Genomic DNA, 11,156 nt, shown 5'->3' on the forward strand with positions numbered 1-11,156 from the left:
TTCTACAGACCAAAAAGAAGATGATTTGGCTCAAATCCATAACAACTGATATCCAAAACTCCAGTTTGGCTATTCTTACATCTGCAACAGAACCAGGATGCTTTTTTCAATATCTATTTTATTATTGCCCTTTGCCATATCATGAAGTTCTATTTTGTTTTTTGAGCTCATACAGACCTAGGTTAATGTTTTGCTGATCAGTTCTATTTTTTGACTATAGAGTTTTTAAACATTGCAATGGAGATTTCACCTGTAAAAAGTTATAAGGCCTTTACTATAATGTTATGTGTTGTATGTATTATATTATGTGTGCACACTTGTGTTTTGTTATATGTTTGAATGTATGTATGTCCATATATCATATATGATGAGCGCTCATGATAAAATGGATCCAAATATTTTTTTTCACATGATTTATATGGTTTAATTTAAATTGGGTAAACAACTGTTGAGGATTGTTTTAATATGTAAACAAAAAAGAAGTTTAACAGATCTGTTTGTTTACTTTTACCTTTCCTTTTCATTATATTTAATAATTCTCTTAAAGATAATGTAAATTGTTAAGAAAATTGTTTTCTTTTAGTGCCTTCTGTAATGTTACATAATTTTTTCTTTAGCCATTATTGCCAGAATTCCTATCTTCATCCCAGTGCTGGTGAAGTCAAAGATAAAACCAATCTACAGCTTCTACAATAGCCATCACTGAACTGCTTGCAGAACTTGCCTGGACACATTGTGAGCTCACCTGTATGCATTGTGAACTATCTGTTGGTGCAGCGAATTGTGGTAGTGCTGGAGTATTTTTGCTGATGGTGTCACCGGTGGTACAATTTTTCAAAGGAGCCCTCAATTGGCTTAATGTCACGGCATTTTGCATCCTCCTCTACTAGTGATGGTCTAAAATTTGGGGGCCAACAGAGGTGAGGCAAAGAACCTCACCCCCCCAATGGTGCAAAGGCCTATCCACAAGTATGGCTGTATGCTGGACTGGTAGTCAGTGACGGGTATGATCCAATTGCAGTGGTACCAACCTAAGACAGGAGGCTGACGCCTAGAGGTCAGTTCATCCGATGACGGGTAAGGACCATATGTTGAATTGGACTGCCTAACAGGCACGGTCCCTAAGCCACATGCTTGTTGTTTAAACAGAGAGGGGGAGATGTTGAGAGCCACAGCCGAAGGGGCCCCAGCAAACTTCCAGCTGCCAGCTGATGATTGGCTCACAGCGGCCCCAGCAACATCTAGCTGATTGGCTCCTCGGCCCCAGCAACATCTAGCTGATTGGCTCCTCTGCGGTGATGCTCATTGGGCTGTTTCCCTGCCCTTTCAGACCACGGAGCTGCTCATTGGGGGACTTTTTTGGCTCCGCCCACGTGACCCAGCCAATCGGCCTCAAGAGCAGGAGGATTGTGGGAGGTGGGGAGAAGCTTGTGTGGGAGAGAGAGGCTTGTGGAAAGCCGGTGGTGGCAGTTGAGGCTCTGAGGGTTTTTCCTGAGAGGCTATTTTGTTTGGCGTGTGTGGTTCTAAAAATAAAGTTAGTTTCTTTTGACAAGTGGCTCCTGATTGTGCCCAGCCAGACTGCGGCAAGTAGTATGCAAATACCATGAAAATATGTTAACTGAGTATATTTATATCTTCATAATTATGCATTAAAGCAGAAAATCTCACTGTTACAGCATAGTAATAATTCAGAAGACAAATTAAGGTGATGCTCTTTCTGAGATCAGATACTTCTAAAAGTTTTTATTAATACTTACAACAATATTATGAAGAAAGTATAATTATAAGCCCCAATTTATACTAGAAAGAAGGAAGGCAGAGATTGAATAATTTTTCCAATATCTCAGAAGTGTTAAGTGTAAAGTCAGATCATATGAACAGTGTGACTGTGGAGTTGAATCCTCAATAAATATGCACTCTTAGATTTTATTCAACTAATGATCTGTTGTAAACAATCCTTGTTATTTTGAGACAGAGTTAAGATTTTCTGTTTACCAGCCCCGTAAAGGGTGGTAGGATAAAGTTATCACCAGCCTCTCCTAAGTGTTTGTGGTGGAAATACTCCAGGTGAGAATGGTTTCTCTATCAATATATGTGAATGTGAAATGAATAATTTGAAGTGATTTTAACATTTTTGCTTATGAGAAGTGATTGGTTAACCAGGAGCTCTTTTGCCTATTTTCTTCATGACTAGAGAGTGAGGGAGGATGATGTTTCAGAAATAGAAATTAACACAGTCAAATCTTCAAATAAGCTGATGATAGAGCTATGATGTTATTTTCTAACAGGAGAATCCTTTCTGTGGATACAATGAGGAACACCTGCTTGACCAGATTTGTTGCTGATGAACAAACCATGAGCTATGGAATGGTGGAGCATGAATCTGCATGGAACCTGAAAAATGTTACATAAATACATAATTATGTAACTTAGTGAAAAATGGAGATATTTCATGCCCCAAGAGGTTCCTTCTGTGTTAAGTAATGTGGCCTCCAACATCATTAAAATCTCACAGGTCAATTCAGGTCAGAGTGTATTGATAATGGCTAAACACAACCCACAGAGAGATATCGGAGATCCCAGACCTCTTTCTGCTTTTCTTGAACCTCATGATGTTTATCCTTAAACCTAATGGGAAAACTTGATATTCACTCACATCTCTTCACCTCATGAATCTGATTTGACAATAGGATATATAACATCTCAGATCATGGAGTGCAATATCAAAGTCATTATACATAGTTTGGAAGTCAATTAACTTTGCTAGTAGATTTTTTAAGTTTAAAGAGTAAATTGATTTTTCCTGTTAATAATAGAGGATCTTGCTGCAACTAGATTTATTTCCTCAAGTTTATTATTTTATTAACCAGATTTAAGTTGCCATTGAATCTTTGCTTTCGATGAGACAAACAATAGTGCATTCACACTCCCACAAAACCTTTGGGCTAACTAGTATAAAAGCAACTGTACTCTATCATAACTTATCATATGATAAACTCATTTTTTTACCTTAAATTTCAAAACTATTTTTAGCTTCTAAGTAATATATTACCATTAGTTCTTGTTTTTTCTGTTTATTGGCCAACAAAAATTATTCTCGACCTGATGGAAATGAGTTTATAACACAATAGAAATGCAAGAGTGAGGATACAATTATCATGTAATGTTCAAAAAAAAAGCACTTAAAAGTCATTCATGCTCCTTTGTTTTAGTCAGCTTTTTTACTGTTGCAACCAAAAGAACTGATTAGAACAATTTTAGAGGAGGAAAGGTTTATTTAGGGGCTCACAGTTTCAGAGGTCTCAGTCCATAAGTGGCTGCCTCCATTACTATAGGCTCAAGGTGAGGCAGGACATCATGGCGGAAGGGTGTGGCAGAGGGAAGCAGCTCCCATGGATCAGAAGGAGAGAGAGAGGTCTCCACTTGCCAGATACAAATATATACCCCAAAAGCCACACCCCAATTACAACTTCCAGCCACAACCTACCACTTAACTGACTACCACTCAGTTAATCCCCAGGGGATTAACTCGCTGATTGGGTTAAGACTCTCACAACCCAATCATTTATCCTCTAAACCTTCTTGCATTGTCTTACATGTGAGCTTTTGGTGGATATCTTACTTCCAAACCATAAGATTCTTGAACAATATATGACAGAATTTTGAATAATTTTATAATAATTTTGTACCAGATTTTATAGTGCTCAAAAAACATAAAGTCAACTTTTAGGAAATGAAAATGGCTTATATATAATATTAATTTCTTTCAAAATTAAGCTTAGAAAATTATCCCAAGGAAAATAATGATTTATTTACAGTTGTATTGCAGTCATTATAACAAATTTAAAGTGGTAAGTATATACTGTAATCTCTGCAAGATTAGCTTATGATGCAATACTTACTACCTTTCCTTTTTAGAAAAATAAATAATTAAATGAAGTAAAAATCAGTATGAATGCTGCAGCTGGGGAAATGGCTTTGGGAAGAATGCAATCACTGACCAAAACCTCAATCAATTACTCACTAAATGACATATATTTGTTTCTCAATTCTGGTGGCCTCATAGGCAAAAATACACACTTTATTCAAAGTTTGCCTGACCACACTAGAAAATGTACTCGCTGCTCCAACATATCACTGCTTATGCCATCAGTCTCTCATTTTTCCAAGGGATTAACAACTATTTATATTTATTTATTTATTTACTTGCATGCTTATTTATCTCTCCCCAGTGGAAAATTCACAAAGACAAGGATATTTTCCAACTTGTTTCCAGATTATATTCTCAGTGTATAGAGTACTCTCTAACACATAACAGAGACTCAATGCTTTCATATTAAATAAATGAGTGAAAAAAGTAATTCCTTACTCTTTGAACTGGGGCCAGATGCATTTTTAATGCTTATAAACTTTGCAAATACATATCACAATGCATTTATTCATAAATATGGTATAAATCTTGTCTTATGGTAAATACAAATGTAATTTTAGCCAGTAGCAGTTTCGCTACATATTTCATAAGTTGGTGACAACTTGATTACCATGCCCTTTTATATGGAAAACTAAGAAAAAGTAAAAATCATCATTTGTTACAGCAAAGAAACATCTTAGTTCTGAATTGAATGTTTTCTCATGTATTTTAATTATTACTAAAAATAACTATTTTAAGGAATATCAAACAAGAGAAAGTCAGGAATTAAAATCTTGCTACTATCTTCCACATAAGCTCTTAATGTAAATGCAAAACTCATGGATTACTTCTCATAAGTTAAACATCATAAGAGTATTTTAGAAGAAGTATTATCACTCTCTAATAATAATAATAGAGCCGGAGTAAAAGTTATTCAGTTATCATAAAAGTTCTTTCTGACACACAGTATAAAATTGGCATTTTTCTCCAGTATATGTAGTTAATGCAAATGAAATCATAGCCTCAACAAGCTTTGGGAATGAACAGAAGGTCCAAGAGTCAACAAAAGTGAGCCTCCTGCAATAGGAAAGGTTTCAATTTTGCCATTTTCTAAACACAGAAAAATGTATCCCTGCAATTCAGCATATTGAATGTCTTATGGAAAGCGAAAGGTCATTTGTAACTGTCCAAAGGATTGATGGAGTTGAGATACCTCCTTGACCTTCACCCTGCACTCATAAAGAATAGTTTCAGATGACAGAGCATCAGGCAAGTTTTGAGAAAAAAAAAATGTCTTTTCTTCTTTTATATTGCATAGCAAGATTGTTACCTGATATTTTCTTTCATAATTGTATGTCAAGATTTAATTACCTTGTGTCTTCCCTCATTAAAAGTTAACTGTCATCTAATGCTCCTGAGCAATGTGATTTGGACTAATTCAAGCAGTTCTCCCTGCCTTTGCCATTGTTTTCCATCTCAGTTTCTCCAGTAATTGCTTTGGAAGCCTCACAAACCATGTCAAGGTCATCCTTTACAAATACTAACCACTACATCCTCAACACATACATGCCCCAATTAGTTATTGTCTATTAAGGATACATACTATGAAAAGCACTCACTTTCCTATAATTCAGTGAGTTTTTAATCCCTAAAACTTGTTTAAAAATCTAGTAAAAAATCTTAGTGTAACTATGAAAAATACAATAGAAATGAGACACAACACTCACAGCTATTGAATTAGTGTGTATATATGTGTTTATGTGTGTGCCCTTACCACGTTTGTCAACTGTAAAATATCTATGACTTAAAGTGGTTTATGATCTCTAAACTTTGAACTTGCATGATAGAAAATATGTTATTATGCAATACTTTCTATGCAAAATAATGCTACTGACACACTCTGTGGAGGGCATTTGCTTCTAACTGTTTTACTCATAATAATGATGGATTTGAACTGATCCTACTGCCTCTATTGTCATTTAAGCTCCCTTTATATTTCAGCTTGTACAGGGCAGCAGCCACTTAACATCTCGTGGTTTCCAGTGTTAGCCAATTCAAATTTGTAATCCTTTATTTCTCATATAATAAAGAGAATAATAAAGGAAAGATCCTTAAAAGTTCCAGAGAAGATGAGAGAATGTAGAAATAATGCAACAGGAACCACAGGAAAATTTTTAAAAATTACGTTAAGGAAAATGAATTGCAGTATTTTGAAATACTGAGTAGTCATAATAAAACAAACACATTTATTGATCTTCAGCTTTTTGAATGAATGTATAAACATGTGGGTAATTTTAGTAACAAAATAAATACTGAAGATGTAAAGATACATGCAAATAAGTATGAATTTAGGTTTTTTTAAGCAATGAAGGAGAGAAAAGTAGATATTGCTATTGTATACTTCAAAGTTGAGAATCAAATGGTAATGTCAACTGTTGAAGAAATACAAAAATGACTATACTGTGTATATTATTTAAATACAATGTTTTCCAATTAAGACATGAAAATACTGCCGACTCTACTAGAAAGAAATGAGAGAAGAAATAGGAGGGAGTTGGTAAAATCAGCTAAGTACTTAATTTTTCAAGATTTCAATTAAAACATAGTTATTAAATTTTAAAAATAGCACTATAAAGCTTAATGTAGGAGAATTAAAATATTAATCATTAACAAGTGACTGCCTTTATGAAATGGCAAATATTTGTTGAGAGAACTAATGGTTACCTGTTTGTTTATTTTCCCACATGCAAAGAAATATCAGTTTTTGTTTGTTTGTTTTAATTGTGAGCCCTGCTGTACTATGAATTACTTGAAAAAACATTTAAAAATGAATGCAGCTTCTCACAATGAAAGAGATGGATTATTTTAAAACAGAATACAGGCATAGTGAAAATCTAAGAAATAAGAAAAATAGTTTGAGTGGACAAGGGTCTATTTTAGAGGGTTAAGAAAACAGAAAGAAAGGAATTTGAGCTGAAAGAAATATTAGGCAAAACTAAACTTGGTGAAATGAAGAGGCAACCATACATGTTTTTAAGACCCAAACCTAATATTTAGAGTCTTTAGAAAATTGACTATAATTGTTTTTGACACTGATAACTATCTGGGGGGGGAAGTGATAACTCAAAAGTTACAGTGTATAATTCTTAGATGGTGTACAACTCTGATAGCTCAATTTTAATAGAAATGATGAGATATTTTGTTTTTAAATTTATCTCCATGGTCCATGGCTAGGAACTTCACTTTTTATCTTATAACACTGAACATCTTCATAATAATGTTGAACTATTTAGCACTTTCACCAGCTATGATGATTAATCTTCTGCCTCAACTTAGTTAGGCCATGGAATACCCAGAAAAGTGGTTGAGTATTATTTGGAAATGGGTCTGTGATAGTATATCTGACAGAGCTCATCACAGGAATTGAACTGAGGAAAACAAATGGCCCTCCCCATCTGATCCCTTGAGGACCCAAACTGAATAAAAAGGCCAAGGAAAATTAAATTCACTCTTTTCTTAACTGCTCTAGCTAGGATGTCAGTCTTCTCCTTCCCTCCGTGCTCCTAGTTCTCAGGTTTTAGGTTTGAACTGGAGTCTACACCATCAGTTTTCTGGTTCTCAAACCTTAGAACTATGAAAAAGTTTTCCTGGGTCTCCAGGTAGTAGATGGCAGATCATGGAACCTCTCTGCTTCCATAACCATGTGGGTCAATTCCTTATAAGAAATTTCATTCTCTCTCTCTCTCTCTCTCTCTCTCTCTCTCTCTCTCTCTCTCTCTCTCTCTCTTCTATTTCACTAGCCTGTTTCTCTGGAAAATCCTGATTAATAAATCTAATTTTCCAAAATTTGAACATACTGAAAACAAAATTAAGATTTGGGGCATTAATTTTGCTCAGGAAAAAAGTGGCGCAACATAATACAAAATAAATTATTTTTATATGTACTAAAATACAATATAGTATTCTCCACATTAGACATGTCTTTTCCTAGGTTCTGTCTTCTAATTCTAGTCTTCTGTATCTTTTACTCTAGCTGTCCTCCATATACTTCAGTTTGCACATGCCTAATTTAAAAAAAAAAACAAACCTGAAATCTGACATTTTCCAAAATCTGAAATTTTTTCATTGCCAATAGGATGTCACAAGTGGGAAATGCCACACTTGGCCTCATGTAATGGGTTTTAGTCATAATGCAGGTGCATTAAAAAAGGTTGTATAAAATATCTTCAGGTTATGTGTTTAAGACATGTGAAACACAAATGAATTTCATATTTTAACTTGGGTGTCATCTCCATGACATCTCATAATGTTTGTGTGAATTTCCTAAATCCAAAACCATCTGACATATTTATGTTCTCAAACATTTCAAATAAAACATATTTAGCCTATACTAAAATATGAGTCTTCTTTTTGCCATCTCTTTTAATTACACAATTTCTTTTTTTGAAATTTAGGCAAGAGCCATAAATGTTTCTTACTACCTAATCAATGTTTTTTTTTTCTCTTTTTAAATTTTATTTATTTTAGTTTGATATATGTGACAGCAGAATGCAATTCAATTTATAATACACAAATAGAGCACAATTTCTCATGTCTCTGGTTGTACACAAAGTAAAGTCACACCATTCATGTTTTCATACATGTATTTAGGGTAATGATGTCCGTCTAATTTCACCATCTTTCTTACCCCCATGCCTTCCCCTCCCCCTCCTCCCTTTTGCCCTATCTTAAGTTCCTCTATTCCACCCATGCTCTGTCCCCCATCCCCATTATGATTCAGCATCCTTGTATCAGAGGAGACATTTGGCATTTGATTTTTTGATCTTTTTTTTTTCAATTAGCATTATATTTTCCAACTCCATTCATTACCTGCAAATATCATGATTTTATTCTCTTTTAATGCTGAGTAATATTCCATTGTGTATACATACCACATTTTCTTTATCCATTCATCTACTGAAGGGCATCTAGGTTGGTTCCACAATTTAGCTATTGTGAATTGTGCTACCATAAACACTGATGTGGTTGTGTCCCTAAGGAGTGGAATAACTGGGTCAAATGGTGGTTCCATTCCAAGTTTTCTGAGGAATCTCCATACTGCTTTCCCTATTGACTGCAACAATTTGCAATCCCACCAGCAATGTATGAGTGTTCCCTTCTCCTCACATCCCCACCAACACTTATTGTTGTTTGTATTCTTAATAGCTGCCATTCTGACTAGAGTGAGATGAAATCTTAGAGTACTTTTGATTTGCATTTCTATAATTGCTAGAGATGTTGAGCATTTTTTCATATATTTGTTGATTGATTGTTTATTATCTTATGAGAAGTGTATGTTCATTATTTGGCTCATTTATTGATTGGCTTATTTGGGTTTTTTGTTTTGATTGTTAAGATTTTTTAGTTCTTTAAATACCTAGAGGTTAGTGCTCTCATATGTGTGTACTAGAAATTTGCTCCCATTCTGTAGGCTCTCTATTCACTTTACTGATTGTTCCTTTTGCTGAGAAGAAGCCTTTATTGATTCTTGATTTTAATTCTTGTGCTAAAAAATATGGAATGCTTCACGAATTTGCATGTCATCCTTGCTCAGGGGTCATGCTAATCTTCTCTGTATTATTCCAACTTTAGTATATGTGCTGCCAAAGTGAGCACCTGATCAATGGCTTTTGAAAACATTTAATAAACTTAATCCATACCTATGAATGTATTTTCACATTCATAAGTGTCTTAAAAATACATTTCTCCTTGAAATCATGTATTCATAAGCAATACCTTTGGATCCTTGCAGTTACCCAGTGGAATATGTAGTATAGTGGATGCTAATTTGTTTTTGATAGTTTACTGTTCACAAAAACACTTCGACAAACTGTTATGAGCTCACTGTATTCCCCTGTAATTTATATATTGAAATCCCAATTCCCAGTAACTTATAATGCAATCTTATTTTTTTTTACTATTTTTTTATTTTAAGTTTTTTTATTCTAATTTGTTATATATGATAGCAGAATGCATTACAATTCATATTACACATATAGAGCACGATTTTTCATATCTCAAAATACATTCACACCATTAGTGTCTTCATACATGTACTTAGGGTAAAGATATCCATCTCATTCCATCATCTTTTTTGCCCCCATACCCCCTTCTTTCCCCTCCCACCCCTTTGCCCTATCTAGAGTTCATCTAATCCTCCCATGCTCCTCCTCTAGAATGAAATATTATTTGAAGACAGGATCTTTAAGAAGATTCATAAATTTAAAGTAAGATCATTAAGGTAGGACCTTGTCCAATAAGTCTTGGGTCCTTATAAGAAGGGGAAACTTGTACACATAAAAATTGATGATATGAAGAGACACAAGAAGACAATGTCAACCTACACGCCAAGGAGCGTGCTGGAACATTTTCTCTCATTACAATGCTCAGACGGAAACAACCCTGGAAGTTTGGACTTGTGTTTTCCAGAAGAGTAAAATGATAAATTTCCACTGATTGAGCCATCCAGTTTGTGATTATGATAGACATTGTCAGCTGATACACACACCATCTTATTTGATGATTATATGTCCATCATGTTTTTCATTGCTATTTTCATTTAAGTGAAAGAAGGAAATATGTACTATTAGATTTTTTAAAAGCCCTGTATTTATTCCATTGATTCTCTCTGACAGTAATTCCCTTCCTTGTTTTTTCTTCCAGCTAAACTCCATTTTTGAAACACTTTTAAAAGCATGTTTTTCTTCCAGAGGATTGGCAGGGATAGTATGAAGTAAATTTTCTTCACCTTCCCTAATCACACTCAGTGCTCAACTCAGATTTTGTAACTTTTCCTTCAGAAAATCCTTTCAAACCCCAAATTAAATTTACTGTGTCTTCAGAATCCCCCACCCTGCAGCATCATGCAATCCCATCACTAGTGACTCCTTCAGACTCATCTTAGTCTTCTAATGTGCCCTTTGCTCTCACTCCATTTTTAAAAGTCTGAAACTATGCCTAGAACTTTTATGCTTGTCTTAAATCAGGCAATTCATGTCTTTCATTTCTCAGTATAAAGGTCACTTTTTCACCAAAACTCTCCTTTGAACTTCTGTTTTCCAGAACAGTGAAACAATAAATTTCCACTGTTTCTATTCTCTTTCTTTTCAAATCTTTCTATTAGGCAATTTCATAGACACTTGTATTTATCAACGAATGTGCCTCAAATATAATTAAATGTAACAAATCTTTTAATATTTTAATTTTG

General features: G+C 34.4%; 1 non-coding gene across 1 annotated transcript; it reads right to left on the reverse strand.

Moving 5' to 3' along the window:
- Positions 1-9,458: 9,458 nt before the first annotated feature.
- Positions 9,459-9,565, reverse strand: LOC124109587 (U6 spliceosomal RNA). The gene has a single exon (XR_006857029.1). It is a non-coding gene; the product is annotated as a U6 spliceosomal RNA (small nuclear RNA).
- Positions 9,566-11,156: the final 1,591 nt, after the last annotated feature.

This window comes from Marmota monax, unplaced genomic scaffold (genome assembly GCF_021218885.2).
Source record: "Marmota monax isolate L192 unplaced genomic scaffold, Marmota_monax_Labrador192_F-V1.1 WCK01_AAM20220418_F8-fsc00115, whole genome shotgun sequence".
NCBI classification, from domain to species: Eukaryota; Metazoa; Chordata; class Mammalia; order Rodentia; family Sciuridae; genus Marmota; species Marmota monax.